At 46.6% G+C, this 23,072-nt stretch overlaps 1 pseudogene; it reads right to left on the bottom strand.

The window, feature by feature from the left end:
- LOC105756872 (paired mesoderm homeobox protein 2-like) overlaps positions 1–22,761 on the bottom strand; it is an 83,770-nt pseudogene extending 61,009 nt beyond the window's left edge.
- Positions 22,762–23,072: the final 311 nt, after the last annotated feature.

The following is a 23,072-nucleotide window of genomic DNA, read 5'->3' as shown; positions in this document are numbered from 1 at the left end:
AGATGGCCCCTGGATTCTCTATCAGCCCAGAACTAAAACAATTTCCGAGGCCAACTCTTCAGACAGGGATTGGACTGGACTGTGGACCTAAAGTGATACTCATGAGGAACGTGCCTCTTAGCTCAAGTATATACAAGAGACCAAAGGGGCAGCTTCTGTCCGGAGGTGAGACGGGAAGGCAGAGAGGGTTAGGAGCTGGTGGAACGGACACGGGGAATCAGAGGTGGAAAGGAGGAGTGTGCTGTCACAGTATGGGGTGAGCAATTAGGGTCACATAACAATGGATGTATACATTTTTGTATGGGAGACTAACTTGAAATGTAATCTTCATTTAAACTACAACAATAAAAATAAAGAATCCTTCAATATCGCAACTCGAGGTTTGAATTTTTTCTTCAGTTCTTTCAGCTTGAGAAATGCTGAATGTGTTCTTCCTTTTTGGTTTTTCTATCTCCAGGTCTTTGCACAGGTCATTATAATACTTTACTTCATCTTCTTGAGCTGCCCTTTGAAATCTTCTGTTCAGTTCATTTACTTCATCATTTCTTCCTTTTGCTTTAGCTACTGGACGTTCAAAAGCAAGTTTCAGAGTCTCTTCCGACATTCACGTTGGTCTTTTCTTTCTATCCTGTCTTTTTAATGCCCTTTTGCTTTCTTCATGTGTGATGTCCTTGCACAACTCGTCTGGTCTTCGGTCATTAGTGTTCAACGTGTTGAATCTAGTCTAGAGATGGTCTCAAAATTCCGGTGGGATATACTCAAGGTTGTACTTTGGCTCTAGTGGACTTGTTCTAATTTTCTTCAGTTTCAGCTTGAACTTGCATATGAGCATTTGATGGTCTGTTCTGCAGTCGGCCCCTGGCCTTGTTCTGACTGATGATGTGGAGCTTTTCCATCATCTCTTTCCACAGATGTAGTCAATTTTATTCCTATGTATTCCATCTGATGAGGTCCACGTGTATAGTCACCGTTTATGTTGTTGAAAAAAGGTATTTGCAACGAAGAAGTCATTGGTCTTGCAAAATTCTATCATGCGATCTTCGGCATTGTTTCTGTTACCAAGGCCATATGTTCCAACTACCGATCCTTCTTCTTTATTTCCAACTTCTGCATTCCAATCACCAGTAATTATCAATGCATCCTGACTGCATGTTTGATCAATTTCAGACTGCAGAAGTTGGTAAAAATCTTCAATTTCTTCATCTTTGGCCCTAGTGGTTAGTGTGTAAATTTGAATAATAGTTGTATTAACTGGTTTTCCTTGTAGTAGCACGGATCTTACCCTATCACTGACAGCGTTGTACTTTAGGATAGATCTTGAAATGTTCTTTTTGATGATAAATGCAAAGCCATTCCTCTTCAAGTTGTCATTCCTGGCATAGTAGACCATATGATTCTCCAATTCAAAATGGCCACTACTAGTCCATTTCAGCTCACTAATGCCTAGGATATCGATGTTTATGCATTCCATTCCATTTTTGATGATTTCCAATTTTCCTAGATTCATTCTCCATACATTCCACGTTCCAAATATTAATGGATGTTTGCAGCTGTTTTTTTCTCATTTTGAGTCATGCCACATCAGCAAATGAAGGTCCTGAAAGCTTGACTCTATACATGTCATTATGGTTGACTCTACTTTGAGGAGGCAGCTTTTCCCTAGTTGTATTTTGAGCGCCTTCCAACCTCAGGGGCTCATCTTCCAGCACTGTATCAGACGATGTTCTTCTGCTATTCATAAGGTTTTCACTGACTGATTCTTTCGGAAGTAGACCATCGGGTCCTTCTTCCTAGTCCTACCTAGTCTGTCTTAGTCTGGTGGACGTTCAACCATTTCAGGAGGTAGCATATGATCAGGAATTGATGGTACTGAAGGAAGAAGTTCAAGCTGTACTGAAGGCACTGGCGAAAAACAAGGCTCCAAGAATTGACGGAATACCAATTGAGATGTTTCTACAAATGGATGCAGTACTGGAAGTGCTCACTTGTCTATGCCAAGAAATTTGGAAGACACATACCTGGCCAACCGACTGGAAGAGATCCATATTTATGCCTATTTCCAAGAAAGGTGATCCAACTGAATACAGAAATTATCGCACAATTTCATTAATATCACAGGCAAGTGAAATTTTACTGAAGATCATTCAAAAGTGGCTGCAGTATATCAACAGGGAACTGCCAGAAATTCAAGCCAAATTCTGAAGAGAATGTGGAATCAGGGATATCATTGCTGATGTCAAATGGATCTTGGCTGAAAGCAGAGAATACCAGAGAGATGTTTACCTGTGTTTCATTGACTATGCAAAGCCATTTGACTAATTTGTTATGTGGATCATAACAAATTATGGATAACATTGTGAAGAATGGGAACTCCAGAACACTTAATTGTGTTCATGAGGAACTAGTACATAAATCAAGAGGCAGTCATTCAAACAGAACAAGGGAGTACTGCATGGTTTAAAGTCAGGAAAGGTGTGCATCAGGGTTGTATCCTTTCACCATACTTATTCATTGTGTGCGCTGAGCAAATAATCTGAGAAGCTGGACTATATGAAGAAGAACGCAGCATCAGGATTGGAAGAAGACTCATTAACAACCTGCATTATGCAAATGACACAACCTTGCTTGCTGAAAGTGAAGAGGACTTGAAGCACTTACTAATGAAGATCAAAGGCCACAGCCTTCAGTATGGATTGATTACACCTCAACATAAAGAAAACAAAAATCCTCACAACTGGACCAATAAGCGACCTCATGATAAACAGAGAAAAGACTGAAGTTGTCCAGGATTTCAGTTTACTTAGATCAACAATTAACGTCCACGGAAGCAGCAGTCAAGAAAACAGAAGATGAATTTAATTGGGCAAATCTCCTGCAAAAGACCTCTTTAAAGTGTTGAAAAGCTCAGATGTCACCTTGAAGACTAAGGTGAGCTTGACCCAAGTCATGGTATCTTCAATCACCTCATATGCATGTGGAAGCTGCACCATGAATAAGGAAGACCGAAGAAGAATTGATGCCTTTGAATTGTGGTGTTGGGCAAAGAATAGTGAATACACCACGGATTGCCAAAAGAACTAATAAATCTGTCTTGGAAGAAGTACAATCAGAATGCTTATTAGAAGCAAGGATGGCGAGACTTCGTTGCACATACTTTGGACATGTTATCAGGAGGGATCAGTCCCTGGAGAAGGACATCATGCTTGGTAAAGTAGAGGGTCAGCGAAAAAGAGGAAGATCTTCAACGAGATGGAGTGACACAGTGGCTGCAATAATGGGCTCAAGCATAACAAGGATTGTAAAGATGGCGCAGGACCCAGTAGTGTTTCGTTCTGTTGTACATAGGATGGCTATGACTCAGAACTGACTCAACGGCATCTAACAACAACACAACAACAGTATGGATGGAGCTTGAAGACATTATGCTGAGTGAAATAAGTCAATCACCAAAAGACAAATACTGTATGACCTCACTTATACAAAAATGCAAGAAAAGGCAAATGTACAGAGCCCACAGTTTCTTAGTGGTTACCAGGGCAGAGTGGGAGGAGGGAAGGGGGTAATTGCTGATGAAGTACAGAGTTTCAGTTTACAGTGATGGAAAAATCTCATTGATTAAGGGTAGGGTTGCACAGCCAATTTTTGTTAAGTGTTGTCAATTTGTCGTACACCTGTAAAAAGTTGAATTGGCAAAAGTTGTGTGATAGATATATTTACAACAATGACTGAAAAAGAGCAGCTGCAGAGACTGCTTATGTACAACCAAAAAACTCATAAGATTTGGTTCCTTGGTTTGGAGGTTTAGGGTCATGGTTTCGTGGGACATCGCAGTTAATAGGCCTAATAATGTGTTTAGTGCTTCTGTTCTACCTCCTACTTCGCTGCATATTCCCTAGGGTCTTAAAAGTTTGCAAGCAGTATTCAAGGCACAACAACTGGTCCTTATTCACTTGGAACAACAGAGGAAGAAGAAGAGTCAGGAATAGGAGGAGGTAGTGGAATGTGTGGCTAATTGCCTCCATGAAAAACTGCCCCCTTTGCCATGAGATCAGAAGAACAGGGTGGTGCCCAGCTACCATTACTGAACAGTTTGATCAAAGATTCCACAGAAAAATCCTGATCAAAAGGAGAGGACAGAATTTCAAATTCTCATGGACTCCAGAATTTCTGGATCTATGGAGGGTAGAGGAACACCTGAAACTATTGCCCAGAGATAATCTTTAAACCTTAAACCAAAACTATCCCCTAAAGTCTTCTTAAGACCAAACAATAAATTAGCTTAATCAGTAAAAAATGTCTGCCTTGAGCATTATGCTCTTTTAAGAACTATTTATATGGTATCAAAGTGACAACAACAACTGGAAAGATTATATAGGAACATTAGGAGGCAGTGAGTTTATGTTAATGGGGGAACAACAACTCAGAAAAAGAGGGTGAGAATGGTTGCACAACTAGACGAATGTAATCAATATCACTGCATTGTACATGTAGACACTGTTGAATTGGTCTATGTTTTGCTGTGTATATTCTCAACAACATAAATAAAATTTTAAAATTTAAAGAAATTAATAGATTTCTTGTTCTTTTTCATCTTCCATATCCAATCCATAATCTGAGTCCTGTCTACCTTACTCTCTAAATTGTTCTCAAATCCCTCGCCTTCATTCCTGCCATCATGGTTTTGGCCCAGGCCCTCACTGGTCATTACGTGGGTTACTTTAGCTGCCTTCTAAAGGGTCTTCCACCTCCAGCCTCACCCTCTTCCACTCCCAAGAAATCCAATTAGCCATCCTCTGATTAAAATTATTTACTGGCTTTGTAGTAGACAACTGTTAAGGCTTCCATTCAGCCCACACACCATCTGCTCAGAAATAGCTGGGACCCTCTTCCTTGGTGTATCCTGAACCCTGAGCTCTGCAGCTGCTGGAAGTCTTGCTCAGCTTCTCAACCCCTGGGTCACAAACCAGCAAAGGGCTGATGGTCAACCCTCCAGTCCTGGCTGTCTTGGTAGCCCTGTACTCCAATTTTGTCTCCCTAAGCCTACAATGGACTGCCAAAAGAACGAACAAGTCTGTCTTGGAAGAAGTACAACCAGAATGCTCCTTAGAAGCAGGGATGGAGAGACGTCATCTCACATACTTTGGACATGTTATCAGGAGGGATCAGTCCCTGGAGAAGGACATCATGCTTGGTAAAGTAGAGGGTCAGGGTAAAAGAAGAAGACCCTCAATGAGAGGGATTGACATAGTGGCTGCAACAATGAGCTCAAGCATAACAACGATTTTGAGGATGGCAACTGTGTTTCGTTCTGTTGTACATAGGGTCGCTATGAGTCAGAACCAACTTGATGGCACCTAACAACAACAAGCCTACAAACCACCACCCATCTGTCAGGTTGTCTTCCTGTGGTGGCCTGCATGTTTCTGTGATGTTGGAAGCTACGCCACCAGTATTTCAAATACCATCAGGGTCACCCATGGGTTCAGCAGAGCTTCCAGACTAAGGCAGATTAGGAAGAAAAACCTGGCAATCTACTTCCAGAAATTAGCCAATGAAATCTCTATGGATCACAACAGAATATCGATCAATGTAATGCTGGAAGATAAGCCCCCCTAGTTTGGAAGCCACTCAAAACACACGTGGCCAAAACAATGAACTCAAATATACCATCTACCATGAAGATGATGCAGGGCACAACGGCGTTTCGTTCGGTTGTACATGGGGTCGCCGTGAGTCGGAGCTGACTCAAAGACGGCTAACAAGTCCACAAAACTGCTGAAAGCTCTGCTCACTTTCTTGGCCTCAAAGCCTCTGCTTTCTGCTTGGTTTCTCATCATATGCTAGCACTGAACAGATATTGGCAAACGAATGAATGAATAATCAATACTAGAGAAATTAAAATAAATAAGACAGTCCTGGTCCTTGAGAGGCCCTGAGTCGATGTCTACTGACTCTCACTGTACACAGAATTTACAAGCTTGTTGATACGGTCTTAAGGCTCACAGTATCAGAAGCAGCAATTAGAAAGAGGGTGGGGAGGGAAGAGGAGGACTTGCAGGGGATGGGCCAGCAGACACACCGTTGTTGTTAGCTGCTGTCTCGAACTAGCTCCAAATCGTGACGTACCCATGAACAACAGACGAAATATTGCCTAGTCCTGCACCATCTTCACAATTGTTGGTATGCTCAAGTCCACTGTTGCAGCCACTATGTATTTTGAGTGCCTTCCAACCTAGGGGCCCATCTTCCAGCACTATCAGACAGCGTTCTGTTGTGATTCATATGGTTTTCATTAGCTAATTTTTGAAAGTAGATCACCAGGCCTTTCTTCCTAGTCTGTCTTTGTCTGGAAGCTCTGCTGAAACCTGTCCACCATGGGTGATGATGCTGGTATTTGAAATACCAGGATGTCTTCCGCCCTCATAGCAACACACCAGCCACCACGGTATGACAACTGACAGGCAGGTGATGGGCTGACACCCTAGAGGCTAGAAAACTAATCAGAACAAGAATCAAGAAACACCAAAAGTATAGAAATCAGACAATCTTAGATTTTCAAGGATGCACAGTGGTGCAGAATCAGATGGTATGGGAATAAAACCATAGACAACCCTATGCAGTAGTCACTCTTTCAACAAATACTCATTAACTGCCTGCTATGCGTCAGCCATTGTGCTAGGCCCTGGGACCCGGCTGTGATGAGGGCAGAGCAGTGAGCTCCTGGAGTTCACAGTCCTCAGAATTTCCCCATGTCTTAGTTCTCTGGTGCTGCTATAACAGAAATACCACAAGTGGGTGGCTTTAACAAACAGAAATTTACTTTCTCACAGTTTAGGACGCTAGAAGTCCAAATTCAGAGCTCCAGTTCTAGCGGAAGGCTTTCTCTCTATGTCGGCTCTGGAGGAAGGTCCTTGTCTCTTCAACTTCTGCTTCCTGGTTCCTTGGAGATCTCTGTGTGTCTTGGCATCTATCTTAACCCATGTCTGCTTCTAATTGGTGCTTAATCTCTTTTATATCTCAAAGGAGACTGACTCAAGACACAGCCTACGCTAATGCTGCCTCATTAACATAACAAAGACAACCCATTCCAAATGGGATTATAACCACAGGCATAGAGGTTAGGATTTACAACACATATTTCGGGGGGACACAATTCAATCCATAACACCCTATTAACCACACATCCCACAAACGTGGGTGTCCAAGGTGATGTGTCTAGGTCCTCAAGAAAGGGCCATGCTGTGCCCAGTGTATCCTGAGCAGAAAGACAGGCGTTTGTATCACCCACTTCAGAAACATTTTCTCATGACAATATTTTTAATTTTTAATTTCTTTTTCAACTTGGGCTACTAAAAGTGGTGAGTCCTCTCCTGCCCGGAAAGGCTGCACTCAGGAGTCATTCATTCTGCCAGACTGGGCCCTGAGCGTTCCCCATGGTTTGACCCAATGGTGCACCACTCAAGGTTGTCACACTGGCTCTCTGGAAAGAGAAAAGCCCTGATGTTTGTGTTTGCCAATTTCCGTGGTGTAAATACTCCCATTTACACCAAGCTACCAATTTGACATCTCTGAGCACTAAACTGAGAAGAGATGCCCAGGAGCATACAATTATGCAGTATTTCCACCATACAGTTATCATAAATGTACCTAACCTTCAAAGCTTAGATAATAGTAAAATAACTACAAAATGGAGATTTTTAACTATTACTATCTTTTTAAAATATCATTTATGTAATTGAAATTTACATAATGTAATTTTGCATAATGGCTAGGTTTAACAACTGGTTTACAAAATTCCTGAAATTTTAACCATCAGCACTCTCAAGCTGATAAGAGCCCGTTCCAGCATGTCACTGGTCCTACTTTGTTTGAACTAAGTTATCCAAATTCAGCACCTCTGCCTCCCAATTTGAACAGGCCTGAGGAGCAGTAAGAGCCTGGGCCACTTACCCCCTGAGCCACCTTGGGCCAGTTCCCTAATCTCTCCTCAGGTCCCTCGTCCGTCACACACCAGTCCAAGACCCCTCATTCAAGGCTGTCGTGAAGAGTGGGTTAGGCTCTTGGGTGCCAATAAGGAGCAGCTGTAGTAAGAAAACCAGTTGCTGTCGAATGGATTCTGACTTATGGCAACCTCATGTGTGAGTCCCTGGGTGGTGCAAACAGTTAATGCCTTCAGCTGCTGTCTTAGTCATCTAGTGCTGCTCTAACAGAAATACCACAAGTGAATGGCTTTAACAAAGAGAAGTTTATTTCCTCACAGTAAAGTAGGCTAAAAGTCCAAATTCAGGGTGTCAGCTCCAGGGGAAGGCTTTCTCTCTCTGTCGGCCTTCTCATCAGTGTTCCCCTGGACTAGGAGCTTCTCCGCACAGGGACCCTGGGTCCAAAGGATGCGCTCTGCTCCCAGCACTGTGTTCTTGGTCGTATGAGGCCCCCCACTCTCTGCTTGCTTCCTTTTCCTTGTATCTCTTGTAAGATAAAAGGTGGTGCAGGCCACACCCCAGAAAAGCTCCCCTTACATTGGATCAGGGATGTGACCTGGGTAAGTATGGCATGAAAATCCCACCCTAATCCTCTTTAACATAAAATTACAATCACAAAATGGAGGGCAACCACACAATACTGGGAATCATGGCCTAGCCAAATTGATACACACATTTTTGGGGGGACATAATTCAATCCATGACAGCTGCTAACCAAAAGGTTGGAGGTTTGAGTACACCCAGAGGTGCCTCAAAGAAAGGCCTGCTATCTACATCCAAAAACTCAACCATTAAAAACACTATGGAAAATAACAGTACTACTCTCAAACACATGGGGTCCCATGAGTCAGAATCGACTGAAAGGCAACTGTTTACTGGTATAGTAACATGTGGGAGGCATGTAGATACTAGTGCTTTTGCAATAATGTGTTTCTAAAAGCCCTCAGTTCTGTAAAATTGCCCACTAAACATTTTCAAACAGGATCTATGAGAAAAATAGGATTCACAGCAGACAGACCACTCAAAACTCAGGAATCTTTATAATAAAAATGAAAAGAAAAAACCTAGGAGTCTTTTTTAATAAAAGCAATAACAGCCTAATAAAAGTACCCGTAGAGTTAAATTCCCACCAGCATTTGCACCCAGCCTCACGGTCAGCCAATCCCTCACACTCTTAAGACTTAGACTCGAGCTTCCTCCTCCAAGATACAGATCCTGAGAACGTTTGCTCCCAGTAAAGACCAGCTGCATCAGAATTAAAGAGATGATCCCAGGGTAGCCTTCCCCGCCCATCATTTTTAACACAATGGGAAATGTCTTCCCAGCTTCATCACAGTTGCACTTGGAGCTTCATGGGATACCTTTAAAAAATCAGGTGCCTTCAAGTTGACTCCGACTCATGGTGACTCCAATGGCTGATTTTTCAAAAGTAGATCGCCAGACCTTTCTTCCGAGGCACCTGTGGGTGGACTCAAACCTCCAACCCTTTGGTTAGCAGCCAAGTGCCTTAACAGTTTGCACCACCCAGGGACTCCTGAAAGACCTTAATGTTGTAAAAAATGCCGGTTCTCAAAGCTACCAAAGCAGCCACTGCTTGCCCCAAAGGAAGACCTTCTGCAGGACTTGCAGCTTTTTTTTTTTTTTTTAAGGTCTTCTTATATTTCTGAGGCTTTGCCTTTCATCGTGAGAAAGGTTGCTTTACCCCACCTCTACATAGCTTCAAAACCTTCACATATTGAGAAGGAATGAGTTTGAGCCCTCACATTTTACTGCTATCACTCCCCCAAGCTCATAGGAATTCATTCATACCACAGAAACCAGGTGAAGCCGAGCTTCCTTCAGCTGCGGCTTAGAAATCGTAGATCTGAAAGAAAATCATTCTACTTCCCCCTAAAAGCCCCACAATTCCTACAGGGCCCTCAAGGAGGGGGCTGGGGCTGCAGGAACTGTGGAATCTAAAACATAGCCTTCTTAGCAAGAGTCATCCCTCATTAAGCAAGCCTATATTTGGGATCACACATTTCTTTATAAACACTTTCTCTGCACCTGCGTGGCATGAAGAAAGAAGAAATGAGTCACTTGTTTCCAAGAATAGGCTACTGGCACCAGTTGCCATTTCAGACCCCCTACACACACCCTCCCAAAACTACAGTTCTTCGTCTGACCATGAAAAGTCATGAAACCTAAACAAAAAGCCAAACTCCAAATCCTTAAGAAGTAATAAAAATCCCCAGTACCCTCCGGGGACAGGCTTTTCCATTTGTTGGCCATTTCCATTTGCAAAGCCCTCTCTCGTTCTCATTATCAATCCAATTTAACAAACGTTTACTGAGAGATTACTGTGTCAGCAGAGTTGTATCTAAGGTATGGCAGGTACTGCATCTAGCCTGGGCTCCTGGCACCACTGGGCAGCTTCTGTTAACCAGGCACCAGTCAGCAGCGTTATCTGCGGAAAACGATGCCGACGGCAAGCGATGAAATTACGCCCCTGTCCAAGCATCTGACACCCCTCTTTCAGATAAATTTACCATACTGTCAGCTCAAAACTACAATTCAAGCTTGTTAATCTTTTAAGTAGCACATTACCATGCTTGAGGAAGGATGTTGGGCCGACCAGGTTAATAGAAACTGCTCAGGGGTGCCACGCGCCCAGGGCTGGTGTGGTACCCCAGATCCGCCACTCTCAGGCCCTGTGCTAGCAGCTGGAGATCCAAGAAAGAGACTCTGTTTAGAAAGGCAGGGGTTTGTATAATTCAGTTTTGGAAGATTTTCTTTAATGTTGTTTTTCATTTTTCTTTTTTTTTATTTTGGTTACTGAATGTGGTGAGCCCCCTGGCTGTCTTCCTGGAAACTTGGAACCTGAGGCTCCCTCTCCTCAAAAATAATAGCAGAGACAGAGAGAAATGAATTACTGTGCAGCTTAAGAGCAGCAACATTCAATAGGTACATAGGTAGAGAAGTAGGACAGAGAAGGGAGTAATAACTCTCATGACCCGGGTCTGGGAGGCCAGGGATGCCTTCCTGGAGAAGGTAATACCTGAGATGGGTTGTGAAGGATGCATAGGAGTTTGCCTAGTGAAACTAGAATTGAAAGGTCATTTCAAGGAACGGGAATAGCAAGTCAGAAAAATGAAAGACAAAAAAAAGACAGGATTAGACTCAAAGAACCTCAGAAAATAAAATTATCAGATGGAGATTGTGAAATTCTTGGTCAGTAGCTCTTAAAGCATGGCCTTCAAACCAGCAGCATCAGCACTAGCTGAGAACTTGTTAGAGATGCAAATTCTCAGTCCCTGCCCCAGACTTGCAGAATCAGAAACTCCGGGGGGGATTTAATAGGACCTCCAGGTGATTCGAATGCGCATTCAAGCTTGTCAACCACTGTGCTAAAACCAAAAAACCAAATCCGTTGCCATCAAGTCTATTCCGACTCATAGCGACCCTATAGGACAGGGTAGAACTGCCCCCACAGAGTTCCCAAGGAGCGCCTGGTGGATTTGAACTGCAAATCTTTTGGTGAGCAGCCATAGCACTTAACCACGGCGCCACCAGGGTTTCCATGACTGTGCTAGGCAAACATTTTTTTGTCAGTAAAACCTGATTTTGTGGAAGCCCTTTTCCTTAGATTACAAACAAAATTTGTTTTCTGATTATCAAGGTATTACATGTTATTGTAGTGATTGTAGGAAATAAAAAATGTGTCAAAGAAAATAAACATCACCTATTTTCCTACCACTCAGAGATAGAAATACTTTGAAGGTTTTTGAAAGTTGTTTTTGAAAAGTGGTTACATCTACTTCCAGTCTGTCTCACCCAATCTCACAGTTGATTATCCACACCTTATACTGTTCTCTGGCTTCATGAATGAGTCTTGTCTCTCAGAAAAGCCTGGCAGCTTCTAGGCAACAAGAGCTGGTCAGCACTAACAGAGCCATGGGGACCCAGGCTCTGGGAGCTTGAACAGACCTGATGTTCCCATTTCACAGATGAGAGAGTAGAACCTCCTGAGAGCTGCAGGACCCACCAGGTGGAGGCAGCATTATATCCAGACCCTGCTCTCCAGAACTCCTTCCAGGACGTGTTCCACGGTGAGGGAGGCCCAGCCAATGCTGTTCTTGATACCGGCTGAGGTCACAGACTCCGCTCTTCCCCTGCCCCTGGGCCATCCCAACACATCACCAGGTGGTGAGGCCATCTGCAGCCTGACTGGATGATGTCCCCACTCCATCCAGACACAAGCCTCCTGAAAGACACTAAGCCCAGTAGCATCGAACCCACTCTGTTCCTTGGTGGTGCTTTCTAGAGTTCAAAGACGGCTGTCTAGAAATGTAAAATGGTGCAACCACTGTGGAAAACCGCTTATTGGTTCCTCAAAAAATTAAAATTACCATATGACCCAGCAATTTCACTTCTAGGTATATACCCAAGGGGCTTGAAAGCCAAAACTCAGAGACTTGTACACCAGTGTTCATTGCAACTATTCACAATAGCCAAAAGGTGGAAATAACCCAAGTGTCCATCAACAGATGAATGGGTGAACAAGATGTGGTACATACATACAATGGAATACTATTCAGCCGTAAAGAGAAATCAAATTCCCATACATGCTGCAACATGGATGGACCTTGAAAACATTGTGTTGAGTGAAATAAGTCGGACACAAAAGGACATATATTGTATGATCTCACTTATATGAAATATCTAGAAGAAGTAGATGCATAGAGACAAAGTATACGAGTGTTTTCCAAAGCCTGGGAGGGCAGGGAACAGGAGTTACTGCTGAAGGGGTACTGCGTTTCTGTTTGGGGTGATGGAAAAATTTTGGAAATGGATAGTGGTGATGGTAGCTCTACATGGTGAAGGTAAATTAATGTTACTGAATCGCATATTTACGAATGATTAAAATGGCATACTTTTGTTATACATATTTTACCACAATAAAACTAAAGTTTAAAAAAAGAAGACAGCGGTCTTGTTCTCTTACTGACGGTGAGAGCTGAGTGGGAAACCAACAGTGGCCTGTAATTATTTCATTTCATTTACAATTATTTAAAATTCAATGCTACAAAATACTAACACCACATAAGGAATTAATTTTCCTTCATTGGAAGCTTACGAATCTCTAGTTGTGTCAAAAAGTATTTGAACTGCTCTAGGCTTCAGTGAAAGAACACTGTTGGTTTTTCTAACTGTGGAACCATGAACTTGCAGATACAACCAACGTCCCCCTAAGATGAAGAGGTGGCCCATCTGGGAGTGGGTGCGAAATCGGCCGCTAGTAAAACCCTGGGTGCTGGATCCGAGGATGCATACAGAGTTACTTAGGAAGTGTCAGAGAGTATCTGTCTTCCCCCTAACGGAAGCTCATTTTTTAAGTTTGGATCCCCATCAGGAGTTTGTCCTTCCAGCCAGCTATAAAAAGAATATAATCCCTCCCAGCATCAAGCCATGTTGAATATTGGCCATACCTATAAACAGGGGCAGTAGACACAGGTAGACACAGGACCACAGAGCCATTAAAAAAAAAAAAGTTACCACAGTTACCAAGGCCTCCACCAGACTGAGTCCAGCACAGCTAGATGGCGACCAGCTACCACCACTGACTGCTCTGACCGGGATCAAAACAGAGGGTTCTGGACAGAACTGGAGAAGGATGTAGAACAAAATTCTAACATAGAAAAAAAGACCAGATTTACTGGCCTGACAGAGACTGGAGAAACCCTGAGAGTATGGCCCCCAGACACCCTTTTAGCTCAGTGGTTCACCGTTCAGCCAGGGATTGGACAGCCCCATAAAACAAAACGGGACTAATGAGGCACAGCAGTCCAGGGACAAGGACTAGAAGGCAGAAGGGGACAGGAAAGCTGGTGATAGGGAACCCAAGGTTGAGTAAGGACAGTGTTGACACGTAGTGGGTTTGTTAACCATTGTCATAGGGCAATATGTGTACTCACTGTTTAATAAGAAACTATTTTGTTCTGTAAAGCTTCATCTAAAGTGAGAATAGCAGCACAACTGGAAGAACGTAATCGACATCACTGAATTGTACGTGTAGAAATTTTTGAAATGGTGTATGCTTGGCTATGTATATTTTTATCAGAAAAAAAAAGTCAAGAAGGGAGAATGTCGACATGTCGTGGGGTTGTTAACCAATGTCATAAAACAATATGTGTACTGACTGTTCAGTGAGAAAGTATTTGTTCTATAAACCTTTACCTAAAGTACAATAAAAAAAAATTTTTTTTAAAGTGGAAACCACTCCCAGATTAATAAGGGAGGAGTGTGCCCCCCATGTGAAGCCACCCCGCAACCCCCCGGAATGCTCAGTTCTCCCTCTTCTGAGATCCCACTGCCATTAGCTTGTTATATGAGGAAAAAAAAAAAAGAACATCTGCCCTCTAGTTAACTCCACTCACAGCAACCATATGTGTCAGCGTAGAACTGTGCTCCACAGCATTTTCAACAGCTGGTTTTTTGGAAGTAGATCACCAGGTCTTTCTTCCAAGGCACCTCTAGGTGGACTCGAACCGCCAACCTTTTGGACAGTGGCCGAGTGTGGTAACCATTTGCACCACCCAGGGAATATGGGAATAGTGGGCGTGAGTTATCTCCCACACTGACGGTGACCTTCTCCATCTCTAAATCCCTAGGATCAAGTATAGCAGGAAGAGAACACAGGTTTGGGTCAAACCGACAGGGGTTTAGTCCTAGCTCCATCTCTTGTGTGTGGGATTCCCGGCAAGTTATCTCACCTTGCTAAGACTCAGTTCCTCAGCAGTAGAATGGGAATCATATTAGCACCACTTCAGAGGCTTAAATAAGCTAAACAAAATTGTATTTGAAAAGCACCGAGCACAATGTCTGGTGCACAGCAAGCACTCCGTAAGTGTTAACTACGATTAAGAGGAGTTATGTAAATACTCGTTATCGTTGGTGGTGCTACCAACTAGGGGCAATTACATCAGTGGGAACCGATCTCCACAGGATGGAGAAAGGTCGCACTTAAAGATCTGAGCAGCCCCATCACAATCCCAAGTGGAGACTCAGCGCACATGAGAAAGAGTCACACAAGACCCTCCACTGCCGTCTGCCAAAATACTGTTCTAGTAACTCTACGGCTCCCCCATAACCCAAAACACCCATTGCTGTTGAGTCCATTTCGACTCATAGCAACTCTATAGGACACCGTAGAACTGCCCCATAGAGTTTCCAAGGAGCGGCTGCGTGGATTCGAACTGCCGACCTTTTGGTGAGCAGCCGAGCTCTGCCATCCACCAGGGATCCCCCAGCGGTGTGGAGGGCAGAGTGCAGTGTGACACAGCACGGCCACTGCAGCCTTCCATGGCCAGGAACCAAGTCCCAGGGCCTGAGGAGGCCAGAGCTGCCTACAGCCAGCAAGCACCACCCAGGGTCTGTGGGAGCCCGTCCACTGAACTGGGCCAGGCAAAGGAGACAGAGGTCAAGACCAGCCTCTCCGCCCCTAACTAAGGATTAATCCACGTCTCCGTAGAAGATTTTGTACTGTTTTATCTGAATTATTTAACCTTGAGGGAGAAACAAAAAATAAACATAAAAAAGGTAGCAGATATCAGCCTAGGTGTTAAGGATTTTCTTACTGAATATTTTATAAATTTCTCTCCTTAGAAAAATAACTGGTTGCCATCAGATCAACCTCGACTCATGGCAACCCCATGGGTGTCAGAGTAGAGCTGTGCTCCACAGAGGTTTCACTGGCTCATTTTTCAGAAGTAGATCACCAGACCTTTCTTCCGAGGCACCTCTGGCTGGACTCAAACCTCCTACCTTTCAGTTAGCAGCTGAGAGCGTTAACCATTTGCACCACCCAGGGACTCCCCTTAGAAAAACAGAGGCAGAGAATTTCTGGTTCTGGCAGAATGGTGGGATAAACTGACATAAAACCCTTCCACAACAAATACATAGAGACTTTGGATAAAATAAAACAAAAAATTTATTTTCCATAAACTATTTTTTAATTTCCTCTGTAAGTCAGATAGAACAGTAATTAGAAACCCAACTCCCAAACGGGGCTTCGGAGGAAATACACCATGACAGATAAGCCTCAACTTCCAAGTAACAAAGAGAAGGGCCAAGAAAACTATGCCCTGGTCTAGTGGACAGAGACGAACATCCACCTGTGAGCAGAGAGAGGTGATTAGCACGACTTTCCTGTCTGTCCACCGTGCCATTTTCTTTTCTAATGGATGAGCAAAGGAGAATGGATTAGAATAGACCATATGCAAGTTTCCCAAGCTGGTCCAGCCGCTATTCTGCAAACTCCCTCCCTACCTTCCCCCCATCTGCCTCCCCTCGTCCCTCACCCCCAACCCTACCCCTGCCATGGGACATGGCTTTAATGAGCAGTATTTCTGCCAGAAGTAAAATACAGAGTCACATACAAAATGGAGTTCAAAGGCCTCCCTGCCCCCAAATGTCTCTACCACTAGCCACCAGCAGCCTGAAGTGTCCCCAACAAAGACTTGGTTAAGCATGTAACTGGCAAGTGGGGACCGGGGCCAGGGCAGGGGGTAGGTTTGGTTTTCCTCTGCGATCTACAGGAGCAGGAGTCCCTGGGTGGTACAAACAGTTCAGCACTCAGTTGCTAACTGAAAGGTTGAAGGTTGAAGTCCACCCAGAGCCCTCAGAAGTAAGGCCTGGCAATCTACTTTTGAAAAATCAGCCACTGAAAACCCTATGGAGCAGACTTCTAGTCTGACACACACACGGGCTCCGTGAGTCAGAGTCAACTCCACAGTAACTGGTTTTGCTGTAGGAGCAGGCTGAGAGGGAGGGGGACATAAGAGGTGGCAGAGGGCACAGAAGTCCAGGTCTGCAGACCTGGTCATTTGGCTGAGGCCTGGGCACAGACGCCTTGTGGGAATCCTTGAAGCTAACAGCCAGAGAGAGAAGGGTGTGAAGTCAGGGACCGTAGTAAATCCGAAAAGAGAAAACTAAGAGGATCAATAAAAGTTTAATGAAACATAAACAGGGTCAGGGAGGGCTTCAATAAATTCACGGTCAGTCCATGGCCGGTTGTAAAGCAACAGCTCTGACTCCCCCCGGTTGATGTGGCAAACAGCTGCGCCCTCCTCCCGGGAATCCCTGAATTCCTGCCCGCAGAAACCTCACCCGAGCACCAGGAAGGGGAAAGGATTCTCCTCCTGTTCCTTTGGAATCGTGGGTCCGAAGTGGGGGAGAGGAGGCTGTCCCCAATATATTGTCGTGGCTGGAGGAAGCGGAGGACGCTGACTGGGGGGCAGGGGGAGGTCAGAGCACGCCCTGTGATTCGCCCTCAGCTGCAGCCAGGGAGACAGACAGACGGCAGGAGGACAGACTTCTGACACCTCTCCCTGGGCCAGCCATCCCCACCCGTCCCAGGCAGGTGGAAGGCTCCTAGCTCAGCTGCCCCCTCCCACAGGAATGCAGGATTATCGCTCCCCACCCCCCACCCCACCCCACCCCCGCCATGCCACGTGGCGCCCCAGAGCCTCCCTCGGCACTCCCACCGTCTGTCCTCTGATACAGGCTCCCCATATGGGGCGGAGGAGGGGTGTCCTACAAGAAGGCCCACACAGGGAGGAGGGCACAGCCCCTCTACTTCCACTCCCCCCCACCTCCGCCTACCCCACCTCCAGGATCCTGCTCAGAAGGGAGGTGCCCCCACCGCAGACTGCCGCTTGCCTCCCTCCCCGACCCTCCTGCCCCTCCCCACTCCAGCCGTGTGGCGCTGAGGGCGCTGTCTCCTCAGAGCGAGCCCGATGCCGCTGATGGTCAGTTAGGGTTTCTTGCTGTGGGAAGGCTCCCTCTGCCACGGCTCCAAGGCACAGTCAGCCCTCAGAGAGGGCGGTCTCGTCTCCCCCAGCATCTGCCAGAATACGCACTCCACTTCCTTTGGGGCAAATACCTCTCTCCCAGGGCACCCCCGGGCTCCTTCTTTCGTGGTAGGCCTGCTCTTCCCCCACAGCCCTGTGTGGCCTCGGCCGTTAGAAGGTCTTGTAAGAAATCTACATCTGCCCCATGATCCCCAGTCACCCTCATACCTCACAGGCAGTTCTCATGAGGCCTCTCCCCAGCTGGAGTAGAGTGCTCCCCACAGAGCTGCATGGGCCGGAATAAGGGGGAGGGGGCCAACAGCCCTCCCCCACAATGAAGGAGAGAGCGGGACAGTCACTGCCCTTCAACTCTGCTCCTCCAGCAGACCTGCCCCCGCTCCTCTGCAGCTCCAGAAGGAGAGGCGTGTAGAATGACACGGTCTGGGAGCCCCTGGGCATGCCCCTGCCCTGCAGGCCCAGGAGACCTGCTCGCCCTGCAGGGGCCATTCCTTAGCCACAGGACATGGAGGACATGCCTCTGCCGGCCAGCTTCAGCAGTGCCCCACCATGGCTGCCTGGCACAGAGGTGTGTCAAGGAAGAAATAGACTGAGGATTGGCATCTTCATTTTTTACTGGATCTGAACACTTAGATTTTGCCCTGGTCAACTTGAAAAGGTCCGAAGCAGCACATACCCAGACACCAAAATCAGTTGCCTTCAAATCAACTTCGACTCACAGTGATCCCATGTGTGTGACAGCAGAACTGTACTCCATAGGGTTTTCAATGGCTAATTTTTCAGAAGTAGATCACCAGGCCTTTCTTCTGAGGTGCCTCTGGGTAGTGTTTACCTGTGTTTTATTGACTATGCAAAGGCATTCGACTGTGTGGACCATAACAAATTATGGATAACATTGCAAAGACTGGGAATTCCAGAACATTTAATTGTGCTCATGAGGAACCTGTACATAGACGAAGAGGCAGTCATTCGAACAGAACAAGGGGCTACTGCGTGGTTTACAGTCAGGAAAGGTGTGCGTTAGGGTTGTGTCCTTTCACTGTACTTCTTCAATCTGTATGCTGAGCAAATAATCCGAGAAGCTGGACTATATGAAGAAGAACGGGGCATCAGGATTGGAGGAAGACTCATTAACAACCTGTGATATGCAGATGACACAACCTTGCTTGCTGAAAGCGAAGAGGACTCGAAGCCCTTACTGATGAAGATCAAAGACTACAGCGTTCAGTATGGATTACACCTCAACATAAAGAAAACAAAAATCCTCACACCTGAACCAATAAGCAACATCATGATAAACAGAGAAAAGACTGAAGTTGTCAAGGATTTCGTTTTGCTTGGATCCACAATTAACATCCATGGAAGCAGCAGTCAAGAAATCAAATGGTGCATTGCATTGGGCAAATCTGCTGCAAAAGACCTCCTTAAGGTGTTAAAAAGCAGAGATGTCACTTTAAGGACTAAGGTGCACCTGACCCAAGCCATGATATTTTCAATCGCTTTATATGCATGCAAAAGCTGGACAGTGAATAAGGAAGACCGAAAAAGAATGGATGCCTTTGAATTATGATGTTGGTGAAAAATATTGAATATACCATGAACTGTCAAAAGGACGAACGAATCTGTCCTGGAAGAAGTACAGCCAGAATGCTCATTAGAAGCAAGGATAGCAAGACTTCATCTCATGTACTTTGGCCATTATCAGGAGGGACCAGTCCCTAGAGAAGGACATCAAGCTTGGTAAAGTAGAGGGTCAGCAAAAAAGAGGAAGACCCTCAACGAGATGGATTGACACAGTGGCTGCTACAATGGGCTCAGGCATAACAATGATTGTGAGGATGGTGCAGGACCAGGCAGTGTTTCGTTCTGTTGTACACAGGGTTGCTATGAGTCAAAATCAACCTGAGGGCACCTTACAACAACAGATCACCGGGCCTTTCTTCCAAGGTGCCTCTGGGTGGACTTGAACCTCCAACCTTTCAGTTAGCAGCTAAGTGTGTTACCGTTTGCACCACCCAGGGACTCCCACATACCCAGATAAGGCAGCCAAGAACAGCCCCCGGGAGCAGGCCAGGCTACGCCTAGTCTTATCAGCTGCTTCTAGCTGAGGAGCGGAGCAGGCTGTTCACTAGGAGGAGCGTCTGAGAGCTGGGTGCCGCCGATGGGAGCAGAGTCTCCATACAGAGCTCCAGCCTTGCTGGGCCCCTTCTCCCTTGCGCTTGCCCCTCACTCCCTCTGGCCCTTCTGCCCTGTCCCCTCCCTGCTCTCCTGGACTCACTGACAGGAAAAACACTCACAAAACCTCAAGGAACCCCATGCCTGCTGTATAACTACAAGAAAGGAGCTTGTGGTTGAGTAGAGCTGCCCCACAGGTTTGTTTGTTTTTGTTTGCTCTTGTCTGTAATCTTTAAGAAAGCAAATTGCCAGGTCTTTCTCCCATGGAGCGGCAGGGTGGGTTCGAACCACTAACCTTTTGGTTAGTAGTTGAGCACTTAACCATTGCACCATCAGGGCTCATTAGGAAAGGAGCTAGTTGGCTAGAAACTGCTGTCCACACGTGCAGGGGGCCAGGGGACCTTGGGCTAATCTCTGAAGCTGGGTTCCATCATCCATAAGACAGCGACCACAGTAGGATCGAATGGCTGCGAGTAGGAGACCATCACTGCTCCGTTAAAAAAGATCGCTGTTGATGTGAGACTCACGGCAACAGGCAGATGCCCAGGCCCCTGGGCGGGTTAGAACCGCCAACCTTTCAGTTAGTAGCCTAGCACTTGGCCATTTGCCCCACCTAGGGACTCCACGCCACTCCGTTAGAGAGGGGTTGTCAGGAGGAAATCACGGGTCACCAATGAGACAGAACTCTGGTGGAAAGGCAGCTGGATCCCCTGCTGAGCAGCCAGCTCACAGGGGATTAGGCCTGTGGCCCAGCAGCTTCCAGAATAGGGCAGGTATGGGGACTGCTGCCTTCCCCACACCCTCTCCAAGAAGCCCCATAGCACAGGTGTGAGCTAGCAAAGTCACCCCTCCCTGGTGGATGCTGAGGGTGTGCAGGTTGGATCTCCGCCCCCAGGAGCCCCCACACGCAGTCACTGTGGTAGGGAACGGGCCACAGGTACACGCGGGCAGCTCTCTGATCTCGCCTTGTCTTCAGGCGCTTGTTCTTATCATCCTACACCAGCTGGCTTCAGTCCGGGCTTCTGCTCACTGCTATGTCAATGTCTGCCTGGCCGTCGGGGCAACCACAGCCCTTTCTGAGATTGTGACCTCTCCAACAGCTACCTGGCAACCTCTCTCCCCGTTTCTTAGCTCACGCTGAGAAAAAGAATCTGATGTGTCCAGCTCAGCTGTTATTCCAGGCCACAGTCATAGGTCAGGCACCCCTTAGGCAGCAGGGCTGTAGGTGGGGTGTTCCCTGGACAGAGGTGGTATTTGGAGCACACCCACTGGCCGACTTGTCCTTAGGTTTAAGGGAGATCTGGAATGTGCGGCACCCAGCTCGGCACCGATGCAGGGCAGGTTCCCAGCACCTAAGGGTGCCTCCCCCCTTGATTTCCCCTCACTCAGCGGTAGGACGGCCTTCCTGGAGGCTCCTACAGCTGCCAATGCTCCCCAAACAGCAATGCTCAAGCCCCGCCGCCCCACACTTCCTCCTCAGGGCCCAGGCTGCCGGCAGCACTGTGGCTCCGGGCACCCGTGGCCGCGGCAGGCAGCGAGTGGCAGGCAGCCGCATCCTCTTTCACTCTGGAAGGATGCATGGAGGCTTTTAGAAAAGAGACATCCTGCCAGCTTTGCAACTTCCCACGCTCTGAGCCAGGGAGAACCAAGCCAGCCCAAATGGCAGAGAAGTCAAAGGTGGTCTGCTTGTCTCCTGTTCCATCCCGCTCTCTCCCCAGACCACTCTCATGATGGGAGAATAGTTTTGCACAATCCCGAAATTTCATTCCTTCTCCCCAGTTGAGGCCAGGCTCTGATAGGGGCCAAGGAGGGGCCATCGAATGGCAGAGAGCAACACGGGAAACGGTGAGGAGGGCGTGAGGACGGTCCAATTTTTTACTTTTACTTTCTGAAAATTTAAGAGCCCAGCTCTCTCTGGGCCCTTCGCCCTGTGGGCTAGAGCATAACCAGCTTAATACTGTGGGGACCTTCTGGCCCATTTACCAGTGTGGAATCTCCAGCGAGTTATGTCACTTCCCAGAGCCTTGATGTCCTCGTCTGTAAAATGGGGGCATTAGTAGAACCTAGCTCACAGAGCTGGTGCAAGCTCTAAATGAAGCTGTGTATGTACAAAATTAGCACAGAAACTGGCTTTCACTAAGTTCGCAGTAAATGATGCCCATCGTCCACGTTAGCACACAGAAACCAAAAGCTCCATTGCTCACCCTGTTTCACCGTCCACCCAGGGCCTGCGCTGCTCAGCAGGTCATAGGACAGGGTTACGTGGCCGGAGAAGCCGTGCATGAGCCACTGGACCGTCACTCATCACTTCTGTGAATGTCCCAGGCATCTGCAGAAAGTAAAAGGATTGCTGTCTAAAACAGCTCTATTCTTTGGTTGTTCTGTCGTTTCGCTCTTCCTCTGCCCCCGGGAAATATCTGATCTCTGAAATCCAGCCTTTGGGCAGTTCTCCAATTCATTTCCTGAGTGCGCTGCCCGTTTCTGGAGAGTGGGCTCACCAAACACCTGAGGATTTTCATTTTCTTTACTGCGTCTTCCTTCTTCATATCCCTCTCCTCGTTCCGCGTGCAGCTAAAGTGAAGGCTTGAGTCTTGGTAATATCGCTGGCCCGCCACCTTCTCTGCAGAGCACCTGGGTGTTGAAATATCATAACCTGGGTGTCACTCAAACCCTCTCCCAGCACCCGGCGTCCATCGCGCTGCTCCCAGGGGCGTCAGGAGCAGCAGCGTGAAGCTCGGACGATCAGTGAGAGTGGGCATGCCGCTGTGGGGTGATCAGGGCCAGGTTCACGGGGAGGAGTCCCTCTGGGCTCCCAAAGTCCTATCACCCCTGACCTTTGTCTAAACCTAAAATCTCTCCGTTTGCATCTCCTTCTTGGGGGAGGGAGCGTCCCCTATTCTTCAGGGCAATTACACCACCCACTGGGAGGGGCGGACCACATTCTGCTGTGGGAGCATTTTCAGACCAGTCCCTGAAATATCAGGAAACATCCCCCTCGACCCCTGGCCCCCAGGTCTCTGTAAAGGAAGCCCTCCAGATACATCCCCATCTGACCCGGAAGCTGAAAAGC

This window comes from Trichechus manatus, unplaced genomic scaffold (assembly GCF_000243295.1).
Source record: "Trichechus manatus latirostris isolate Lorelei unplaced genomic scaffold, TriManLat1.0 scaffold00203, whole genome shotgun sequence".
NCBI lineage: Eukaryota > Metazoa > Chordata > Mammalia > Sirenia > Trichechidae > Trichechus > Trichechus manatus.
The sequence above is the reverse complement of the archived record's forward strand: the minus strand, read 5'-3'. Positions and strand labels throughout refer to the sequence as shown.